The following is a 21900-nucleotide window of genomic DNA, read 5'->3' on the forward strand; positions in this document are numbered from 1 at the left end:
CTTTGCTCTTTTTTTTTATTGAGCATGATGTCAACTCAACATCCACTTTGCAACAATGTACATTCTTTCAAACCGACTTTAGCTGGGCACCTGATGAAAAAAATTCAAACTTTAAACTCGGTCTCCATGACAACCAGCATGCATGTAGGGCTTTATAATTGTCCCTCATGTGTCCCCTATGTAATTAGGACATTCACACACAGGTACGGTGAGTTCCAGGGCCCTAGGGCTCCCCAAATGCATAGAAACGGCCCGTACACGCGCGTGTACGGGGCGTATCACTATGGGTACGCATATGCGAGCAAAGCCATAGTGAAACGGCCCGTACACGCGCGTGTACGGGCCGTTTCACTTTGGCTTTCCTCGCGTATGCGTACCCATAGTGATACTCCCCGTACACGCGCGTGTACGGGCCGTTTCACTATGGCTTTGCTCGCGTATGCATACCCATAGTGATACGCCCCGTACACGCGCGTGAACGGGCCGTTTCACTATGGCTTTGCTCGCGTATGCGTACCCATAGTGATACGCCCCGTACACGCGCGTGTACAGGACGTTTCTCTATGGGTAGGCCTACGGCAGAACTCCCATAGTGATGGGGAACGTACACACGCCCTCAGAGCGCATGTACGGTGCATTCCACACCTGACAGTGGTGACAGGCAGCACACAGAAAGGAATAGAGCTGACATACTTGTCCAAGGCTGGACATCAAGGCATTGTCAGTGCAGTACTACATGTGTGGGGCACAGGTGTGTCAGGCTGTAATGTGGCACATTACTCCTGAGTTGTGAAGGCAATAGATGTATGATGAGATGTGTACAGATGTCATGTGTGATGGTGGACTATGTGCCAGACATCCCCTTCACTCCTTTGACATGTGTGCATGTAGTACAGAACACTTGTGAAAAGCGTCACTGCCATGGCACAGTCAACAAAACACGCAACTGTCCCCTGATGCCAGCTACAGGGGTTTTCACACCTGACATGTGACTACCCGCGTTGCACGATGTAACTATGTCATGTATGTGTCGTGTGTTCCCATTAGCTTGCTGTAGGTGTTTGGTCAAATGCATCTGCAGTTGCTGCAACCAACATGTGTCTGTGTGTAGATGGCCATGGCACAGTGTTACGCATACCATGCCACATGTGGAATCCGACGTAAGGTGTGTGTGTATGCATCGACACGGAGTTTCAAAACAAGGACATATCTGCATACTCTCAATGTATGTGGGCTCATTATTGAAATGTAATCCTTCATGGCAAGGTGTGTGGTCTGTCCTTTTTCCATTACATGTGACCTGTGCCTCTAGTGTTCCGCAACCTGTCTGTACAATACACATCCTTCCTCTGCACATATTTGGTTGTCTGTAACTCCTGTAATGCGTCTGCCTGCTCACTTACACTGGCCCACAGCTAGTTTCATGGCATGGCATTATGAGGTTGAGAATAAACGTTTGGAGCTGTCTCTTGGTAGGAGTGTCACATGGCTGCCATACGTGTCCAGGGCATATTGCACAGACCTGACTCTGTATGTAGCATATGTGTATTGCCTGTTGACCATGTGCTCAGTACATTGACATTGGTGGTGTACTGTACTCACTCTTCGTTGTCCCTTCTAATTCACTGCAGGGCTCCGCCTCTCCCTCGAGCAATTCCGGACTTGGCTGACATGCGGGAAAATGACTGTATACGCCGCTACCGCTTCCCCCAACGTTTGATTGTGGAGTTGACGACACGGCTGGCACCACACCTCCAACCGCTACACAGGTATCCTGGTGCACTGACACCCAAGGTGAAGGTGATGGCAGCCCTACATTTCTTGGCCACGGGTACCTTTCAACATACCATTGCCCATGTGGGTGGGATGTCCCAAACTATGTTAAGCCGTGTTCTGCATGATTTTTTAGAGGCCATGTTGGAGCACCTTGATGAGTTCATAAAATTCCCAACTCCGGAGCAGTTGACAGCTGTCAAGCGTGAGTTCTATGCCCTGGGAGGGATGCCCCATGTCATTGGGTCCATAGATGGAACACATGTGGCTTTGGTACCACCACAGGCACAGGAGGTAGCCTTCCGTAACCGCAAGCATTACCACTCCAGTAATGCCCTTGCGGTGTGTCTTGCCAACATGGTGATTTCACATGTCTGTGCTCGTTTTCCAGGATCTGCACACGATGCGTACATCATGAGGCGAAGCAGGGTGCCTGAAATGATGCTGCAGCTGCGCAACGAACGAGCATGCATTGTTGGTGGGTATACTCTGGCAGTCCTGTATTTAACGTCATCTTCCTGTCTTACTGCTTCTCCTGACCCACTCTTGTCCATGATGTTTCCATGTAGGGGACGCTGGCTATCCCAATATGCCATGGCTGATCACGCCTCTCCGCAACCCCAGCACGGCTGCCGATCACCGCTACAACAACGCCCATGGGCGGACCCGGCGAGTGATAGAGAGGACGTTCGGCCTCCTGAAGAGCCGCTTCCGTTGCCTCCACAAGACCGGTGGCGCACTCCCATATGCACCGGTGAAGGTCTGCAAGATATTCCTTGTGTGCTGCATGCTGCACAACATGGCAGTGGAGAAAGCTGTGCCACTCATCCTGGATCCAGATGAGCAGGACCATCCACCCGTGGAGGATGAAGGGCTTGGGCACGAGGCGAGTGATGTGGAGGAGGAGGAGGCGGTGGAGAACATGAGGAGTCGGCTCATACGCAACTTCTTTGCTTAGTGGTGAGTTCCAGTGTCTGAGTGTGCACGCATTGGGCTGTGTGTGGCATGTGTTGCAATGTGTGTGTCCATCTGCATGTCTTCCAAGTGAGTCTGAGGTGTGTTTGGATGTGTCACTCGAGTGATGGTGCAATAGAAGAAATGTTTTTCCAGAGTCATCATTGTCACCTAGCATGTTGACAACCTAATACGTGTCGAGTACATGCACATGCATGCGGATGTACTTCTTTTGGCTGACTTCTGGTGTGTCTCCCATCCACAGGTACTTGCGCATGCTGTCTGCTGGTGGCATTGTTGTGCTCCTGCTATTCCTCATGATCACAGCAACATGTGCTGAATCAGCGTTACAAGCACGGACAAGTTTGAAAATCTCCTTCGGGTAAGGGATGCAGCACGGCTTTTTGGGAGTTGTATTTGTTATGAATGTGTGTGCACTTCTCCTGTTCATGTTTGGTTACTTTGCATACATGTGGAATCACCATGGGGCACATGACCTGGAGCAGAAATCACCTGTATTGATGGTCAGACTTGGTGACAGTCATCTGTAATGGAATTGTGATGGGGCCATCAATGTGTGTGACACTGGCCTCGGAAACATACGGGTTGCACCGGGTTGACATGGTGTGTGAATTCCCCATTAGGGGCTCTATGGTGTGTGGCAGCCTCTCCGTGAGCAGCAGGGGGTGTTTAGCTGTAACCCGTCACTTGTGTGCCAGTGCCATGGATTTCCAGCATCTGTGATGGTAAGGGGGGTGCCAGTGTTGGTCCCACGTGTTCATCCACATGACCTGTGTATGTGTTGACAGAGTTGCATTAGCATTCCGACACACATGAGTAATAAAGGTGTCCCTCTGCCTCCAAGGTGCCTCATCTCTGTCAATGGTGGTCTGTTGCCACTGTGCATGCGGCATGTCTGGCATTGTTCTCAGAGATGGTGCATATGAGTCTATGTGTAGAGTAGCAAGATGCAAGCTGTTTGTCAGGGATTAGATTCAGTATTGTGCATGATGTCCATGGCTGTGTAGGTATTGTGGCATGTCAGTCTCCACGATGGCCACTGTGCTGCATGTGAATCCATTGTGTGTGTGTGTGCCATGTTGAACCAGACATTCCTTCCTTGACATACACCTTTTGCATAGTTCCTTCCTGAGACCCTTGTCTTTGTGTGCTACTTGTGGCATTGTTTCCTTGACATGACGCATGCTGATGCAGGCCCTGCAGCAAGGGCACCCAGTGTCCACGCAAATGAGCTGGTGTTCATCATGGATTGCTTGCTGAAATGTGCTATGCTGATCAGCAGCATCTGTGCCTCATGCGGCAGCACACTCTGTATTATGCACAAGATCCCCAGTTCCATCCACCTCAAGGCAAGAGGGAGACCATCCCCCAGGTCAACTACGACATCCGTGTCTAATCCTACGCTGCACTCTACGGACATGTGCGGTAAAAATCCCATGATACTTGTCCACATCCAGGGTGCATCTGCACAGCTCTGCTACTACATCCGGCGACCAGGCCACATCAACGTCAAACAGAGATGGGGGGAGTGGATCACTGCCAGCTGCAGGATGACCTTCTCAATCCACACACACACTCAGGATGCAGCCCACAACCACAACACAAGCTTGTGGCACTATGATCCAACACCCAATTGTGCCATCTCCATGCATCCAACCTTGGCTGGCCCACCATTCTCCACATCCACCTGACTCAAGCATGCAGGACATGGTTCTGCCACGTGTCTACACATACCAGGGACTCCCACCCCAGGACACTCCACATGATCCCTGACCTCTGCGCATGACTGTTGCTCTTCTAAATAGGTCAGCTGGTTGGGCCCATCACGGGTGAGTATGGTGCTCCATGTCTGTCTTGGATGGTACATTGTGACCCATGTGTGTCCTGTGCCAGACTCAGACCCCAGGGTATGGATGTTTGGAGTTACTCCTGAAATCAGGCATGGTTTGGCTTTACAACACACACATGCAGTGGAATAATGCAAACTGACGGCATCATCTTGTGATTGTGATGATTTTTATTGGTGCTGGGGTACGTGTTTGGGGGGTGACAAGAGGTGGTTGGCGGGAGTGTAGAATCCAAAGTTCACAGGGGGAGTTGGTGTCCTTGCCATTGACAGTCATCAGAGTCTGTGCCACAGTCTTTGTCAACATTGGTCAGACAGTGACCAGCAAGGCCATGTGGCAGAGAATGTCCTTTGCTGCTGTGCTGCTGTTGGGCCATAGGGCCAGGTGCCAGGCCAGGTGACCTGGGAGATGGTGATGTTCCGCTGACTCTCACGGTCTTTTGCGTGGACGACCCACCTTCCTGCGGGGACCCTCAGACGCATGGCTTGACGGTGCAAGGGACGCTCCGTCAGATGATTCCTCCTCCTCCTCCCTCCCTGGGGCTGGTGCTGCTCTACGCCTGCTGGCACAGGGAGGGTTTGCCAGGCTTTGGGCGATCTGACGGAGGGATTGGCTCATGTCCCTCTGCACCGCCAAGTGCTCTGCATGTCTTGCCTCCATCCTGGCATGATGTTCAACCTGCAGGGCCTTCATCTCATTGAGGGTCTCCGCTACCTGGGCGATGCCTCTGGAGTCACGCCGGTATGCGTCCAGGATGGTTCTGACGTGTGCCATAGCCGGGTCCTGAGCCAACTGGGCAGGTTCGGGCCTCCGCCGTCCTCCACTCCCACCACCCCTGCCCACTTGCGCCTGGCCTGCCGTTGTAGGCACATCGAGTCTCCGGGACCCCTGAGGGATGGCATTTGCGGTGTCGCCTGCCTCCTCCTGGGTGCCCGGAGAACCTTGTCCCTCCTGGACAGACTGGCTGCGTTGTTGTGTGCGGGCAGGGCTCCTGGGTGTCTCCTGGGATGTGGCAGGAATGGGGGTGGTGGTTGGCACAGTTGTACCTGACGCAGGTCGTTGGACACCAGAGGGGCCAGGTTGGTCTGGGTCATCCACGGAGTGGTGAGAGTCGTCGCTGGCGTTGGGGTCCCCTTCACGCAGAGCCTGGTCCTGTGAGTCTTCCCCCCCAGTGTTGGGGGGAGATCGACGACGTTGACCTGTGTGTGAGAGAGACAGTGTTAATTGTGTTACATGCGACATCCATGTTTCATTCTTTTTTGATTTGGCACAGTTCCTCTGGGTGGTTGGATTTGGCTAGCATTCCTCACACAGTGCACTTGTGCATGGGTATGTCCCTTGGCCACAACTTTCGACACTTTACCTATGTGTGACACAATCTTAGTTGATGCATATTTTGGGACCTCAGTCAGCAGTGTAGGGAGCGGGCGTAGCAAGCCATGCTGAGCCGCATTACGTGTTGCACTGTACGTGGCCAAATGGTGTTTTTTCCATGCTATTTGAGAATGCAGGTAGGTAACTTAACAATTTGTGACAGGGTTCTGACGAACACAGTGGGTAGGTATACTGGGTGTAAGGTTCTATTTGTGCCTGCAGCACGGATGTACTCGTGCACAGATTGACACATGGCCTAGTGTTTATCAAAGGTTGAAGGGGGGTTAAGGCACTGCCAAACCTTGTCTACATGCACACAGTCCACCTGCTGACGAGCGGACATGGCCACACCACCCAAGGGTGATTTGGTCTCCCTCTGTCTCCCTTACTCCCTCCCTCTGTCAGCCTCCTCCCTTTGTCCGTCTCCCTTTCTCCCTCCCTCTGTCAGCCTCCTCCCTCTGTCCCTCTCCCTTTCTCCCTCCCTCTGTCAGCCTCCTCCCTCTGTCCGTCTCCCTTTCTCCCTCCCTCTGTCAGCCTCCTCCCTCTGTCCGTCTCCCTTTCTCCCTCCCTCTGTCAGCCTCCTCCCTCTCTCCCTCTCCCTTTACTCCCTCCCTCTGTCAGCCTCCTCCCTCTGTCTGTCTCCCTTTCTCCCTCCCTCTGTCCGTCTCCCTTTCTCCCTCCCTCTGTCAGCCTCCTGCCTCTCTCCCTCTCCCTTTACTCCCTCCCTCTGTCAGCCTCCTCCCTCTGTCCCTCTCCCTTTCTCCCTCCCTCTGTCAGCCTCCTCCCTTTGTCCGTCTCCCTTTACTCCCTCCCTCTGTCAGCCTCCTCCCTCTGTCCCTCTCCCTTTCTCCCTCCCTCTGTCAGCCTCCTCCCTCTGTCTGTCTCCCTTTCTCCCTCCCTCTGTCAGCCTCCTCCCTCTGTCCGTCTCCCTTTCTCCCTCCCTCTGTCAGCCTCCTCCCTCTGTCCCTCTCCCTTTACTCCCTCCCTCTGTCAGCCTCCTCCCTCTGTCCCTCTCCCTTTCTCCCTCCCTCTGTCAGCCTCCTCCCTTTGTCCGTCTCCCTTTACTCCCTCCCTCCGTCAGCCTCCTCCCTCTGTCCCTCTCCCTTTCTCCCTCCCTCTGTCAGCCTCCTCCCTCTGTCCCTCTCCCTTTCTCCCTCCCTCTGTCAGCCTCCTCCCTCTGTCTGTCTCCCTTTCTCCCTCCCTCTGTCAGCCTGCTGCTTCTGTCCCTCTCCCTTTCTCCCTCCCTCTGTCAGCCTCCTCCCTCCCTCTGTCTGTCTCCCTGTGTCCACCTCTGTCTGTGTCCCTCTCTCTGCCCCTCTCCCTCCCTCTGTGTGTCACCCTCTGTCACCTCAGCCCAGCTTCCTGGGCACACACAGTTTGCAGGTCTTGCAAAGGCCATTGGCTTGTTCATGTGGGTTTGTTTCTTCTCTGCGGGCACCCATTGGGCGGACTGTGTGAGTCTGCGCTGCTGCTGTGGCGGTGTGTGCTGACACTCTTTCAGTGTGCTGCGTCTTCATTGGCTGCTGTTATGTGCAAATTGTGCCTTCATACCCATGTCGTCCTGCAACGCGGCCACCATTAGCAGGCAAAACAGTACTGTGTGGGGACACACTGTTGGTATGGCTGTGCCCAAAGCCATATGGGCTGAGGGCATTGTTGTGTGCTTCAGAGTTGCTCTATGTTAGTTTTGAGGCCCACCCTCCCGGCATCTGGGACATCCTGTCTTGTGTTTGTGTTTTGTGTGGCCTGTGACTTGGCCTGGCCTTGCTTAGGGCATGGGGCATGGAGGCGCTAGTGGCATGTGTGTGTTTTTGGAGTGTGGTTGTGTCCGGTGCTGGCTTTGTGGGGGTTGCGTGCATGATTGTTATTTGGGTTGTATATGGCGTTCCCCCCATGTGAGGTGAGTGTTTTGTGTACTCACCAGGCTCTTGGACTCCTTCGAGTCCGTCTACTGCCAACGGCTCCAGCGTGGTCATCACCTTCTCCTCCCAGGGACGGTAGTGTACCGGTCTGCGGGATGGCCCTCCTCCAGTGATGTTGGCCTGGTTGTGCTCTTCCGTCATTTTGCCGCGGACCCTCCTCCGCAGATCGTACCACCTGGCTTGTCACTCATGCCTGGTCCTTCTGGTGGACCCAACAGCATTCACGAAATTGACTATCCTCTCCCACATGGCAGTTTTTTCTGATATGTAGGTCCGTCTGACCAATGTTCCAAAGAGCTGTGGCTCGACTCTGATAATTTCGTCGACAAGGGCCTCCAGCTCGTCCTTTGTGAACTTTGGATTCTTGTTGGTGGGCATGGTGTGGGGCGTGGGTGTGGATGGTTGTGGGGGTGGGGGTGTGGATGGGTGTGGGTGTGGATGGTTGTGGGTGTGCAGGTGTGTGTGTGTGAATGTGATGAGGGTGTGTTTGTGATGGTGGTTGTGTGAAAGAGTGCAAGTGTAAGGTGTATTGATGATTGATGTATGGTGCAGTGCGTTGTCTCTGGGGTCTGGCAGCAGTGGATCTGTTGCAAAGGATCATGGTTTGTGTGTGTTGGGCCTTTTTATTGGTCCTTTTGTGGGTGTGGCTGTGTTTGAACTTTGGGTGGGTGTGTTATAAGGAGTGGTAGTGGTTTGGGCCTCTGTTTCTCTGTTTGTCAGTTGCAGGTCAGTGTATAGGATGTATTTGGCCTTGTTGGATATGTTTTGTGGTGTTGTGGGCCTCGGATTGACTGTCCTTGTGTTTTTTTGGTTAGTCATGGTTCAGTAGGAGTGTTTTTAGCGTCTGTACGGTGCGTACATGGGCTATGTTGTTGTACAGTGCTGTCCTTTGCCATGGCTTAGTACGACTCGTACATGCCCGATGTTGGGTTAGGGTGCTGGTGTGTGGGCCTGGGGTAGGGTGTGTACGAACACGGGTGGGGTGTTGGTACGCTCCATTCATACACGGGTGGGGGTTCGGTCCGTACATACACTGGTGGGGTGGGGGTACGGTCCGTACATACACTGGTGGGGTGGGGGTACGGTCCGTACATACACTGGTGGGGTGGGGGTACGGTCCGTACATACACTGGTGGGGTGGGGGTACGGTCCGTACATACACGGGTGGGGTGTTGGTACGCTCCATTCATACACGGGTGGGGGTTCGGTCCGTACATACACTGCTGGGGTGGGGGTGCGGTCCGTACATACACTGGTGGGGTGAGGGTACGGTCCGTACATACACTGCTGGGGTGGGGGTACGGTCCGTACATACACGGGTGGGGTGGGGGTGCGGTCTGTACATACACGGGTGGGGTGGGGGTACGGTCCGTACATACACGGGTGGGGTGGGGGTATGGTCCGTACATACACTGGTGGGGGTACGGTCCGTACATACACTGGTGTGGGTACGGTCCGTTCATGCACCGGTGGGGGTACGGTCCGTACATACACTGCTGGGATGGGGGTACGGTCCGTACATACACTGGTGGGGTGGGGGTACGGTTCGTACATACACTGCTGGGGTGGGGGTATGGTCCGTACATACACGGGTGGGGTGGGGGTACGGTCCGTACATACACTGGTGTGGGTACGGTCCGTACATACACTGGTGGGGGTACGGTCCGTACATGCACGGGTGGGGGTACGGTCCGTACATACACTGGTGGGGTGGGGGTACGGTCCGTACATACACTGGTGGGGTGGGGTTACGGTCCGTACATACACTGCTGGGGTGGGGGTGCGGTCCGTACATACACGGGTGGGGTGGGGGTGCAGTCCGTACATGCACGGGTGGGGTGGGGGTACGTTCCGTACATACACTGGTGGGGGTACGGTCCGTACATACACTGGTGGGGTGGGGGTGCTGTCCGTACATACACGGGTGGGGTGGGGGTTCGGCGCGTACATCCGCGCCCTGGGGGCATTTTGCGCGTACATGCGGTGCCTGTGGTGGGGTGTTCGTCGCGTATGCGGACACGTGTCTCCATGCTTGCTGTGGGAGTTCGGTCCGTACGGTGTTTTTTGCATACAGTTGTAAAATCGAAAGGACGAGAGTGATCGTACTAACGCGGTCGGACTTCATTTTTCCCGATCGTATTGTAAATCGTCCGGGGATGTGTCGGACACAATTTCCGACCCGAGGACGTGTGGGGAAATGTTCCAGATGTGATTCGTATGGAGTTTTTACCATGCGAATCGTACTTGGCAGTTTGTACGCTACTTGTACGATTCGTACTGTTAAAAATCCAGATTCAATTCGGCCGGGGAAAATTTTTACAGGATCCGAATCGGCACCTTAAGTGTCCAATTTTCCCCTCCTTCCATATTGCACCTTAGTTAGTTTGCCGAAATCTGCAGATTTATTTTATGGAGAAAATCGGGAGTGCTATATAAAAGTTTTTTAATGTAAAATTTCATATATAAGGCATTTTCCCCTTTCAATAAAGAGAAATTAAACTCATTAATCTGATCCCAAGCTGCAATGGATATCTGGAGTCCTCCTTTGAATGCCATTTTTTGGGTGGCTTTCCCATGATGTTTATCTGCCTCCTGGCTGCGTGGGAGAGAAGCCAAGCTACTGATTTTCTTGCGGGTTTTAGATTGTATCAGCTCCCCAGAGAGTTTCATAGATTCAATTATTTTATGTGTAAGAGATTCAAATCCCGTAAAACATGTCTAATTTTAGCATAGGACCATTGCAAAAATTGTTTTACAATGTTTAATGCTAGTCTCTATTTCATTCAAATTTTTTCAATTCCCCTCCAAAAAGTCAAATTTTTTTCGATAGCCGTTGCTCATACAATTAGACATTACATTCCTATCTATCAAAGGATCCTCTACTATATAAACTTCTGATAGCAGTGCTACTCCATTAATGGTGTGAATTGTGTAGTTCAGAAAGTTATTGCATATGTTTGATGTACACTGTAGTGTCTTGTATCTGACTTTCTTAGAGTTTTTCGCTAAACTCATAAAACCAATAATATCATATTCTTGATAAATTAAATCTAAGAAGAAATGATCGTATCTTTTAATGTTTAAATACTTGGATGATCTATATGTGGTGTGTGCAAAATTCTCAAAATAATAAAAATCAGGGCAGCCTAGACCTCCTTCATTTACTGGTCCATAAAGTGCATCTAAAGCTAAGCTTCGTGGTTTGTTTGCTAATAAAAAATGGAAAACATGCCTTGCACTTCTTTAAAGAATTTAATTTAGATTGAATTAGGGATGGCTAAAAACAAAAAAAATGCTTAAAGGTAAAATTAACATACGGCTCAATGCAGCCTGACCTGGTATTGAAAGGGGTAAATTATTACATTTTGGAAACAGTCTTATTATATCTTATTAATGAAGGGGACATCATTTAAAACATACAGGTCATTTACATTTTTAGAGACGTATATACCAATATACCTCTTGGGCCTAGTAATGACCTGTAAGCCAAGTTCTGTTATTAAAGTGTCGGGTGCAGTATTACAGAACAGATTTATTTATGTTATACCCTCCAATTAGCTGATATTCCTGGAATAATCAAATATATATTTTTGAACTTTTAAGTAGGGTCTAAGAAACAAAGCTATATCATCAGCATAAAGCTTTATGTTTATAATTCCTGGGATTAGGGATGTCAGATTGCTATTTGAGCAAACGGCTATTGCTAACGGCTTTATAAAAAGAGCTAAAAGTAATGGCGACAGAGAACAACCATGTCTTGTTTCTCTGTTAACTCTGCAAACGCCAATCTTGTTTGAAGTAACAATTACTTGGGCAGAAACCTCTTTATACAACTTGGATATTGTATTAATAAATTCAACAGGGAATCCAAACTCAGTTAGAATATAGAAACTAATCTCCCAGCAAACCTGATCAAAAGCCTTCCTGGCAATTAGTAACATAATCTGGGCCGGGTTTTCGTTTTGACTAAAATAATCAATACCTTCGACTAAAATACTGGTATTAAATGTTAGGTGTTTAATTGATACAAATCCACACTGATCTAAATGTTTAATTGACACAACACACTTATTCATTCAGTTTGACAATAATTTGACTATAATTTTATAATTGGTGTTTAAGAGGCTTATAGGCCTGTAAGAATTAATGTCCTCCTTATCTTTGTACTTTTTCAAAAAGCTGGTGAATACTGCCATAAGGAAAGAGGGTGGTATCTCGCCTCACATCAAAATATAATTGGCTAACGTTACTAATTCAGGATTTATTATTGAATAACCTTTCCTATTTATTTCAGCATGCAATTCATCTTCTCCATATGTTTTTCCATTAGCCAGAGATTGCACTACAACTTCCATTTCTTTTAATGTAACATCGGTCAACATATTCTCAATTTGCCTATAGTTTTGGAATGAAGAGTTTAATAGGAAAATCCTTTAGTTTTAAAATATCTACCTCTTGTCTAACTTGATAGATTGCTTCATAGTGTTTGGACAACTCCTTCTGTATCTGTACTTCATTAGTGATGCGAATATTTGTATCTTTATTTACCAAGGCAGTAATCCTATTGTGTGCCTGTCTTTCTCTTATTTGCCAAACTAAACATTTATCAGAAAACTGACTCTCCTCATACATTTTTTTTGAGATATACAGAGTTGGCCAAATACCCTTTAGTGTAATAATAATCTTGCATAGCTTTCCGTGCTTGCACTAATGTTGATTTATTTTTAATGTTTTTATCCCTTATATATTGATCATTTGTTGTCTGACTTCTAATTCTAATTGTGCTCTATGTACATTTCGGAGGCATCCAGCTGCTATATCTTTAGTAGTAATATATCCATGTGTAGTAGCTTTAAAAGCCTCCCAGATGCCTTTTACTCTAGCTGCATCCTATTCAGTTGAAAGAAGCTTTCTATTTTATTCTGGGTTTCCGTACACCAGTCTTCATCCTCGATGGGGATGTTGATGATGGCTTAAGTGCCCCAAGCCCTGATACTTCCAACTTTACCAAAGAATGATCAGAAAATCTGTTTTGAATATATGTGTAGTTGATTAAACTTAAATTGCATGAAGTAAGAAAATAATCTAATCTTGCCACTGTTTTATATTTAGCTGAGAAACATGAATATTTTCTCATATTGTGAAATTGTATCTGCAATATGTCTATATGATCTAATCTTTGCATACATTCCGCTAATACCGTTTTCATAGGTGGTTTATTCAGTTTCTGTGTACCAGAGGATGAATCCAATTCAGGATCCTGCAAAAAGTAAAAATCACCCCAAATATCACTGTTCCAGGATTATGCCCTAATGGGTGATAGAGCTCCGATAAAGAGGTAGGATTGTCTTCAAATGGTGCATGTTTTGTGGCTGTGGTTAACCTGTTATTAATAATCAAACCACTGATCAAGCCCACCTGCCTTCTTTATCAACCTGAAAGTAGGTGATCTGAAAAAAGAACAATCTATTTACGAAAAGTGCTATCCCTCTATGAGCAGCACTTGCTGGTGAAAAATACCTAACTATGCCCACTGCCTAAATATACTATATGTAGATTTATTTTTATTCACATTATGCATCTCCTGGATGAATACAATGTCAGGGATATATCCTCTTACCCATTCTTCAGTGGCTTAGCTTTTATTTAATTATTGAAGCCATTGATGTTTAAGGAGAGATTAAGACGTATAATTCAAAGTGCAATGTGCATACACTCTAAAGTGCCTGCTTCTGCTTAGTGTACAATGCATTTATTCATTTAATGTAAACTAATTATTTAAAGTGCTGGTGGAGACAATGGTAAAATAATTAGCATATATACAAAGAAGCAGACCGAGACCTTGCTACAAGAATGACTAAAGGCAGATTTAAAACTCCTCCACGACCTTTCAGGCGCCATCACTTTACTCATCAAATTCATTAGCAGTAATCTTTTAACTACAGTACGTAACAATTTTTTAAACTGACAGTGCAAAGTAAAGTGCCATGTAAAGTGCATATTAGCATTGATGATAACATTACTTCATTTACCAAACTTAGTTTGCTTGTATGCATGGATGAACTATCCCATTTTTCTCCCCTGCAATCACCCCGTGCCCTGCGTAATCCCTTCCGACCATTATCTTTCCCATACCCCGTGACCCTGGTGAGAGGATAACCCACACCACCTCCATACCCCCACTTGGTACCATGAGTGCCATGACCCAGCACCCAGTATTGTGTGCTTACCACTACCGGGGTGACCCAGGTCCTCTGGCCCCCGGTCTCTCACTCCTGGTAGCAATTACACATTTATATTTGAGCGGCAAAATCCTTAACGTAAGTATCTCTATCAAATATCAACTCATAATTATTGCCTAACATTTATCATTCATAGTTTATAGGTTTTTATAGTGAGATAGACATCTTCTGTAATAGTTCTTGTGCTTTTGCTACATCTTCCATTAGGTGGATTTGCCATTTATGAGAACCTTTAATTTCGATTGTTGAACAATGGTACTTGTGCCCCTTTTGCTTTAAAAGTATCAATCATTCGAACAAATTCTCTCCGACTTTTTGCTGCTAATGCAGTCATATCCGAAAAGATTTTAAATGACAGGACTTCTTGTGTCGTCAAAGTTTTTTTTTAAATCACCTTAGAAATTATTTTTCTCTTATTCGAAAGTCAGCAAAATTCACTAGAATATTATGAGTGTTTTTTTGTATTAATGGGGCGTTGGAAAGTTACCCTATAGGCTCTTGAAACTGTTAAGTCTCCTGTTGGATTCGTGATTGCTTTTCTCAGCAGGGATTCTACCCAGTTCCGAAATTGTGGGCCTTCAATTGCATCCAGCACCCCAACTAACCGTAAGTTTTTACACCTGTTGTAATTTTCCATATCCTATAATTAAGCCCCAACGACATCTGTATTTTGCCTAATTTGTATTATTTCCTACTCAAAGGTCACTACCTTGTCCTCTAGGCTAGTTTCTTGTTCCTCAGCTTCTGTCAGACGCACTGGTATTTTACCTATTGTCTTCTCGATTTCCAACAACCTTTCATGTAATGATGCAATCTCCTGTGACTGTGTGATACGCAGCTCTTTTATCTCAGAAAGAATCAACTCGAACATGTCTTTAACCATTTGTCTAGATTCCTGTTCATTTTCTATCTCCTGCAGAGGTTCCTCATTACCTACTATTGCTGTTGCCACCAGCCGAGATTTGTCTATTGCCGCTTTTATCCCTGCATGCTGTTGCGCTGAAGACAATGCTGCCTGGGATATTGTTTAATTTATTAACTAGCTAGAGGTAGTTGAAGCTGTCACATCAATATGTGATTTCGAAAAAAGAGGATATTGTTTGCAACAGATGAGAATTGAAAAGGGCACAGCAGTAGATTACTTTTGGAGGCCTCCCATTTTGATATTACTTTCCATATCTTCTGTTCTTTCCAGTGTTGCAGGAGGCTAGACATTTGTAGTCTTGCAGTCTCCAAAGTATCTTCATTTTCCACCCGTTTTTTAATCTCCGCCTGGGCCTCTTGGACATCAGGGGTCTCTAATCTATTTGCCTCCAGAAGCTGTTGCACCTTTAGATCCATTGTCTGTTGTGCGCTTTGTAATGTACGTGAACTACCCAGTGTTTTCTCTAGGATGCTCTATTGACGCGACCTCTGAACCGGGGTAGATTGATTAACAGGGACAGAATTCGCATTTGGGGGTTTGCGCTTAAATGCGCACATGCTGCAACAGTCACCTTCTCTCCTTTTTTCTTTTTCCGTTATTTAAGCCCCTATTAATCAGTTTCTACTGAATTATGATGTCCTACTACTTTGTTACTTAGAGTTCAGTATACAATTAAGTCTCTTCCTTGTAAAGCATCCAGCAGTTAAGCCTAGAGTTAGAGCAGCAGGCACAATCTCGGATGATGGAGGATTTCTTCAGGAGAAGGACAAGAGACTCCCCACGCTTGTGCATCCTTACCTTCACCTCTTGACGCCGTCTCGGCTATTGCCGGCGTTTTCGATCCACTGCTTTCAACATCCTCCTTAACCTCCCGGTCCACATTCTTAAAAATGAACCCCCCCCTCCGATGTCACCAAAACACTGGCGGTGGAACCGCCCAGGGATTCGCAAGAGCCCTGCAGGTGCTCCAGAGATTGCATCCTCGATCCTTTGCTTCCAGTGCGTGACTGAGCAAGTGCACTGACGGGTTTATCTGTCATCATCTCCTCTCAACCCTGGAGGGATAAAATCAATCAGTATTGTACTGATAGACTGAAAGTACAGCAAACATTGGATGCTCAGACTACAGTTTTAGGATAGTCACCTGACTTAAAAGTTGACTTCCTCCCAAAAAAACGATTATACATTGTGGTCCTACTAGCTAGATCCTTAATCCTGAAAAGGTGGCGGTCTGATTAAATTCCGACTTTTCAAAATCTACAGTGTAAACTTAATAGGATTAAGGAGTCGGAAAAAAGATATGCATTAAGATCTGGGTCATATAGGAAATTTTAGAAACTATGGGAAACTTTGGATTAAGAGGTTTTTCTTTATATGAAATCATAAATATGAATTATATTAAAAGGGGTTTTCTTAAATGTATTTGGTTGATTGCGTATAAGAATCATGTGTTAGTATTACTATATAATATTAGGAAAGAATGTAATGATATATTTAAACTTGATCCTGTTTTTTGTGATTTTTTTATGCTTGTAAGTAAATTTGTATTTTTAGATTATGGGAATGATTAACTATTCCAATGAAAAATAAAAAAAGAACTACAACTATGCATGAAAGTACATAACATATAGAATGATTATGACATGCATCATTTAGTGGCTAACAAGCGAAGTAGACAGTTAGCAGTTTGCTGTTCTCCTGGTCTCTGAGGTAGCAGGGACAGCATACAAAAGAAAGTAAATATGGCAATATGAGCTAGGTCTGCCTTCTTGATTTCCTATCCCTTCTCCCACCTTCTAATCCCTCAGCACAAAGAGGAAGCTGCTGGGGTCTCTAGTTGGAACTAGGGATAAAAAATTCCAATACGAGCATCAAGGAGCCTGCAATCTGAAGCATCAGGGAAGAAATTAAAGACAGGCCATAAGAGAGTTCATGTAGCGCAAGAAGAAGGTAAGTTAGGATCAGTGTTCCTTCAACAAGGCCTGTATGTTGCCTTCAACCAAGAAATATGAGGTGGAAAGTAGAGCCCCAGCACCATGTGGAGCGAAACAGCCATAAGAACGCGGGCTAAGCCATGCATGCCATTTCCCTGAAAGGGCAACCACGCTTGCCTTAACCAAGCATATGCGTAGTTGAGGTATGCGCGTGGTCTAGATGCTGGAATGGGTGGGCCCAGGGACAGGAAGGATCGGGAGAGGACACAGTGAGGTAAGTGGGGTTGGGGCCAGGTTATGGAGTTTTAGTGCTGGGTATTAGGATGTTTTCGGGGCTCCAGGTCTCAGGGAAGTTTGTAGGGCTCGGGGGGTTGGGTAGTTATTAGAGCTCAGGGGGGTCAGGATAGTTTTTAGGGCTTATGGTGTTGGGGTAGTTTTTAGGGGGTCATGAAGGGTTGGGTTATTTCTTAGGGCTTAGGTGGGTAGTTTTTGCAGCTTGTGGGGGTCAATCCTCTGCTGATGACATATGTATCTTTATGAGAAAAAAATATTTGTAATATATGTATAGCTAAAATTTAATGGAAGAAGACATGGGCAAATAAGTGTCTAAATACAGTATTAGCATCAGCAGAGGATTGCGGTCGCGTGAGTTATAGTTGCCTGCACTAACTATAACGGGGGAATTTCAATGGTTTTTTACGAGTGAAATGTCCAGCTAACTGTAACATGTGTGAAACCTATGGTTTTTTCATTGAATTTGCAAGGTTTTTTAAATGCTAATTCCTAACTATAACGTGTGTGAAACCTATGGTTTTTTCAGTGAATATATATATATAGATATATATCTTATTACCTTTACAAAAATGATTATACTATAAATACAAATTATTAGTTTCATAATATTTTTTAATTAGTTATATGTAAATAAATATATATATTAATATAGTATTAAATATAAATAAGTGACAAATAAGTGACTTTAGCAACTAAAAGTGATTTAGCCCAATGTTTGGCGATGCATATATGATTTTGTTTCTTTATATAAAAATGAAATTTAAAGAAACTAATTATTTGAGTTTTAATCCCACCCAGGGATAAACACTGTGATTTCTCTTGTACTTAAGAATGTAAATAATTTTTACACTGAAAAAATGTTGATTTGCACTTTCCAACATGTCTGCTGTATTAGAACATCCTAAGCGACTACCTATAGATCAAGTCCTTTTTTTGTTTACACTATGTTTTGGAAGAAGCACCTCAATGAACTTTATTTAAACCAATGCAAAAACGTCTGTGTATTCGTGTGAACAAGACACTTTTTGTGTCGAAACGCGTCACGAAGAATAAACTACTGCCGTTTATGTAATACCCGTGACTCCGAGTGTGCTTTCAACGTTCTAATTGGATTTATCAAGATTTGCCGGCTTTCTGGTTTACCGGCATTAAGCACCACCTGCCTACGGGCTCGGTTCCCAACAAACCCGTTTGGAGTAAGAAATATATTAATATATATGTATTTTACTTTTTAAAAACTAATTTTAATTGTTTTATTTTTTTTTAACTATTACATATATATTTTTTTACATTAGTGTCATTATTAATATATTTAGGTGCCGATTTCGATCCTGTAAAACCCGGGTACAAATGGTCGTACGGAGCGTTTTCTCCGTACGACTCGTACCCGGGAATTCCACCGTACAAACCAGCAAGTACGATTCGTACAGAAATACCATTTCCGTACGAATCGTAAAAAACACTGTACGGCTAAAAAATACATACAATTCCGATCCTGGACAGCGCGCATGCGACGTCCGCACGGAGTCAGGCAGCGTTTTACGGACCAGCAAGTACGATTCGTACCCACAGCACTCCGCACGGCTATATTTTTACGGGAGCCAAAAAGTGCCGGAAAAGCTAAGTACGCCGCGATGCACGAGGAAAAGGGGGCCCACTACGCGACATACACGCCATCACCCACATCGTACGTGTCATCATGTATGGTGCGTACCCCAACATTGCATATGTACGGACCGTACCCCCACCCCACCCGCGTATGTACGCACCGTACCCCAGGCATACCCCCACCCGCGTATGTACGCACCGTACCCCCACCCCAGCCCCGTTTGTATGTGCCGTACCCCCAGCCCCGTATGTATGTGCCATACCCCCACCCCAGCCCCGTATGTACGCGCCGTACCCCCAGCCCAGCCCTGTATGTATGCGCAATACCCCCAGCCCAGTATGTACGCACCATACCCCCACCCCAGCCCCGTATGTATGCGCCGTACCCTCAGCCCCGTATGTACATGCCGTACCCCCACCCCATATGGGGCTGGGGGTACGGCGCGTACATACGGGGCTGGGGTGGGGGTACGGCGTATACATACGGGGCTGGGGTGGGGGTACGGCACGTACATATGGGGCTGGGGGTACGGCACGTACATACAGGGCTGGGGTGGGGGTATGGCGCATACATACGGGGGCTGGGGTGGGAGTACGGCACGTACATATGGGGCTGGGGATACGGCGCATACATACGGGGCTGGGGTGGGGGTACGGCACGTACATATGGGGCTGGGGGTACGGCACGTACATACGGGGCTGGGGTGGGGGTACTGAGCGTACATACGGGGCTGGGGTGGAGGTACAGCACATACATACGGGGCTGGGGTTACGGCGCGTACATACGGGGCTGGGGTGGGGGGGCCGTACGACTCGTACCCCGGGCACAAGTGTACCCGGGGTAGAGGTCGTACACAGTTCGCTCCGTACGGGACGTTTTCCATACGCTTGTGAATTCAGAACGCCGGTACGGATCGGACTTGTGCGCTCGGACTTCAGTTTTACGACTCGTACGTAAAAAAATACGGATACGAGTCGTACGGGAAAAAAAAACTACAGGATCGGAATCGGCCCCTTAATGTTTACTATTTACAATTATATATATTTAAAGAAACTATATTTTATACAATGATATAAGAGACAATGATTTTTTGTCTAGAAATGTTTGTAATTTACTTGATAAGTATAGCATAACTATATTTTTGACATTGATATTTATGTCACAATATTTTTGTATGGGGATATTTTGGGGGTTGATATTTTGTCAGTGAACCGGGCCAAAAAAACTCCAACATTAAAAATATAGGCAATGCATACTAACGTTCTGAGGAATGTGCACGTGTACACAACTGTTATTTCTGCCCCGATAACCAGCTCACCTTCAACATTACAAATTGAATACTAAGGGGCTCATCACGATGTTGGAGTTGCCACCGACAGACAACATCTTGGACTCAGGTCTGACCGACCTGAGGTCGGCAGATATGACCGCCTGATTATGATGCGACCGACCACTGTTCGGTCAAATTCCCACTGTTCTCTATGGGAGCTTGGGTTACGGCCATAAAACAACCATAATACAGGCTCCTATAGAGAAATGGGTGCATGTGTAAAACCCTGCACAATGGTACCAGCCATACAGTGCAGGGTTTCACAGGGGGAGGGTACCCTAGGTACCCCCTTCACCACTGACCTTAGACCACGGGGGCAAAGGGGCCCTGTTAGGTACCCCCAAAGTCGCTTTCCGACAGCCTTTCCATGTCGGAAAGGCCGGCATGGAAAGGTTGTCAGAAACCAACATCGTAATACCGACGGCACAAACGCCATCCATAGGTGATTACGGTGCGGTTCCGATCGACAGGAACACTCCGAGCGCTGGCCAGCACTGAGTCAGAATGACCGTCTGGTTTACATTCCGACCGCAAACTCGTAATCAGGCTTCGGGCCACAAACTGACCGAGTCTGCTGGAAAGTCTCTGACCACGGTTGGGAAGCTTCTGACTAGAGTTCAGAGGTTTTCCAACCTACATCATTATTGGCCCCTAAATAATCGGAAACATGCAACAAGCAGTGATAATAATGAACTCATGAAAACCTGAATCAGAGTGAATACATTTTGGAAATTTATAGTTCAGGGAGAAGTATTTTGTTTGTAATGGGTAGGTAACACGGAAGCAAGAATGGATTCTCACAGAAGGGGTATGGTGACAAACGCTTTGAGACAATATCCTATTAGGCTGTGAATTCCTACAACTGTAGTCACTTTATAGATTATAGAATAGACTGCTACAGCAGAACCATTCGCCTACCTTTCAGAGTCCAGAAGCTCTTCATGACGGCTTACTGTAGACAGCCACTGCAACACCCTCACTCGGCGGTCACACTGCTGGTTGTTCGCAAAGTGCAGAGATAGATTCCTCCGAGTCAAAGGATTAACTAGGTGCCAGACAAGAGGACAAAATGTTATGTGTGCCCATAGTGACCATACATATTCTCAAGACAACCCTTCATGTTAATACTACTTGTGTATCTCACAACTAAAGCAGTGACAAATGATCTAGCTACAACTGCTGGTCATCATCTATATTTATATCAATGCCTGATGGAGAAATATGTGAACTGCTTTGGGCTACAGTTCTCAGCCATTATAAACTACGTTTGTGTTTTATGCATTTATGCAACTATGGTCTCAATCTTCAAAATAAAAGGTGCTCTTTGAGGCAGTCTAAGGAGACTTAGTGGCGTATTTACAAGCCCCTATTGCAACCACGTCTCTTTTAGTGACGTTTTGATGGTGATGGGAGGTTTGTTTTATTTACAAGGCAGCGTTAAGCAACTTAACGTGGCTTAACGCTGCATTGCAAATAAGGCACTCTTTCACGCTGCACTTAGCGTGAAAGGGGTGGGCAATGAGTGTTGTGGTGGGCGTTCCACCAAAACACCCATTGATTTTGACGCTGCCCCCATTTAGAAGAGCAGCGTAAATAGGAGGCAGCGCCAAAATTAAGACCAGGAAAAATCTGGTCTTAAACAGGCAAAATGAGGAAAAATGCTTTATTTCTCCTT

The 21900-nt window shown here is 46.7% G+C and overlaps 1 pseudogene; it reads right to left on the bottom strand.

The window, feature by feature from the left end:
* Window positions 1–21412, bottom strand: part of LOC146772764 (rho guanine nucleotide exchange factor 11-like) — a 253630-nt pseudogene extending 232218 nt beyond the window's left edge.
* Window positions 21413–21900: the final 488 nt, after the last annotated feature.

The sequence above is a fragment of the Triturus cristatus genome, chromosome 12 (assembly GCF_964204655.1).
Source record: "Triturus cristatus chromosome 12, aTriCri1.1, whole genome shotgun sequence".
In the NCBI taxonomy this organism is placed as follows: Eukaryota; Metazoa; Chordata; class Amphibia; order Caudata; family Salamandridae; genus Triturus; species Triturus cristatus.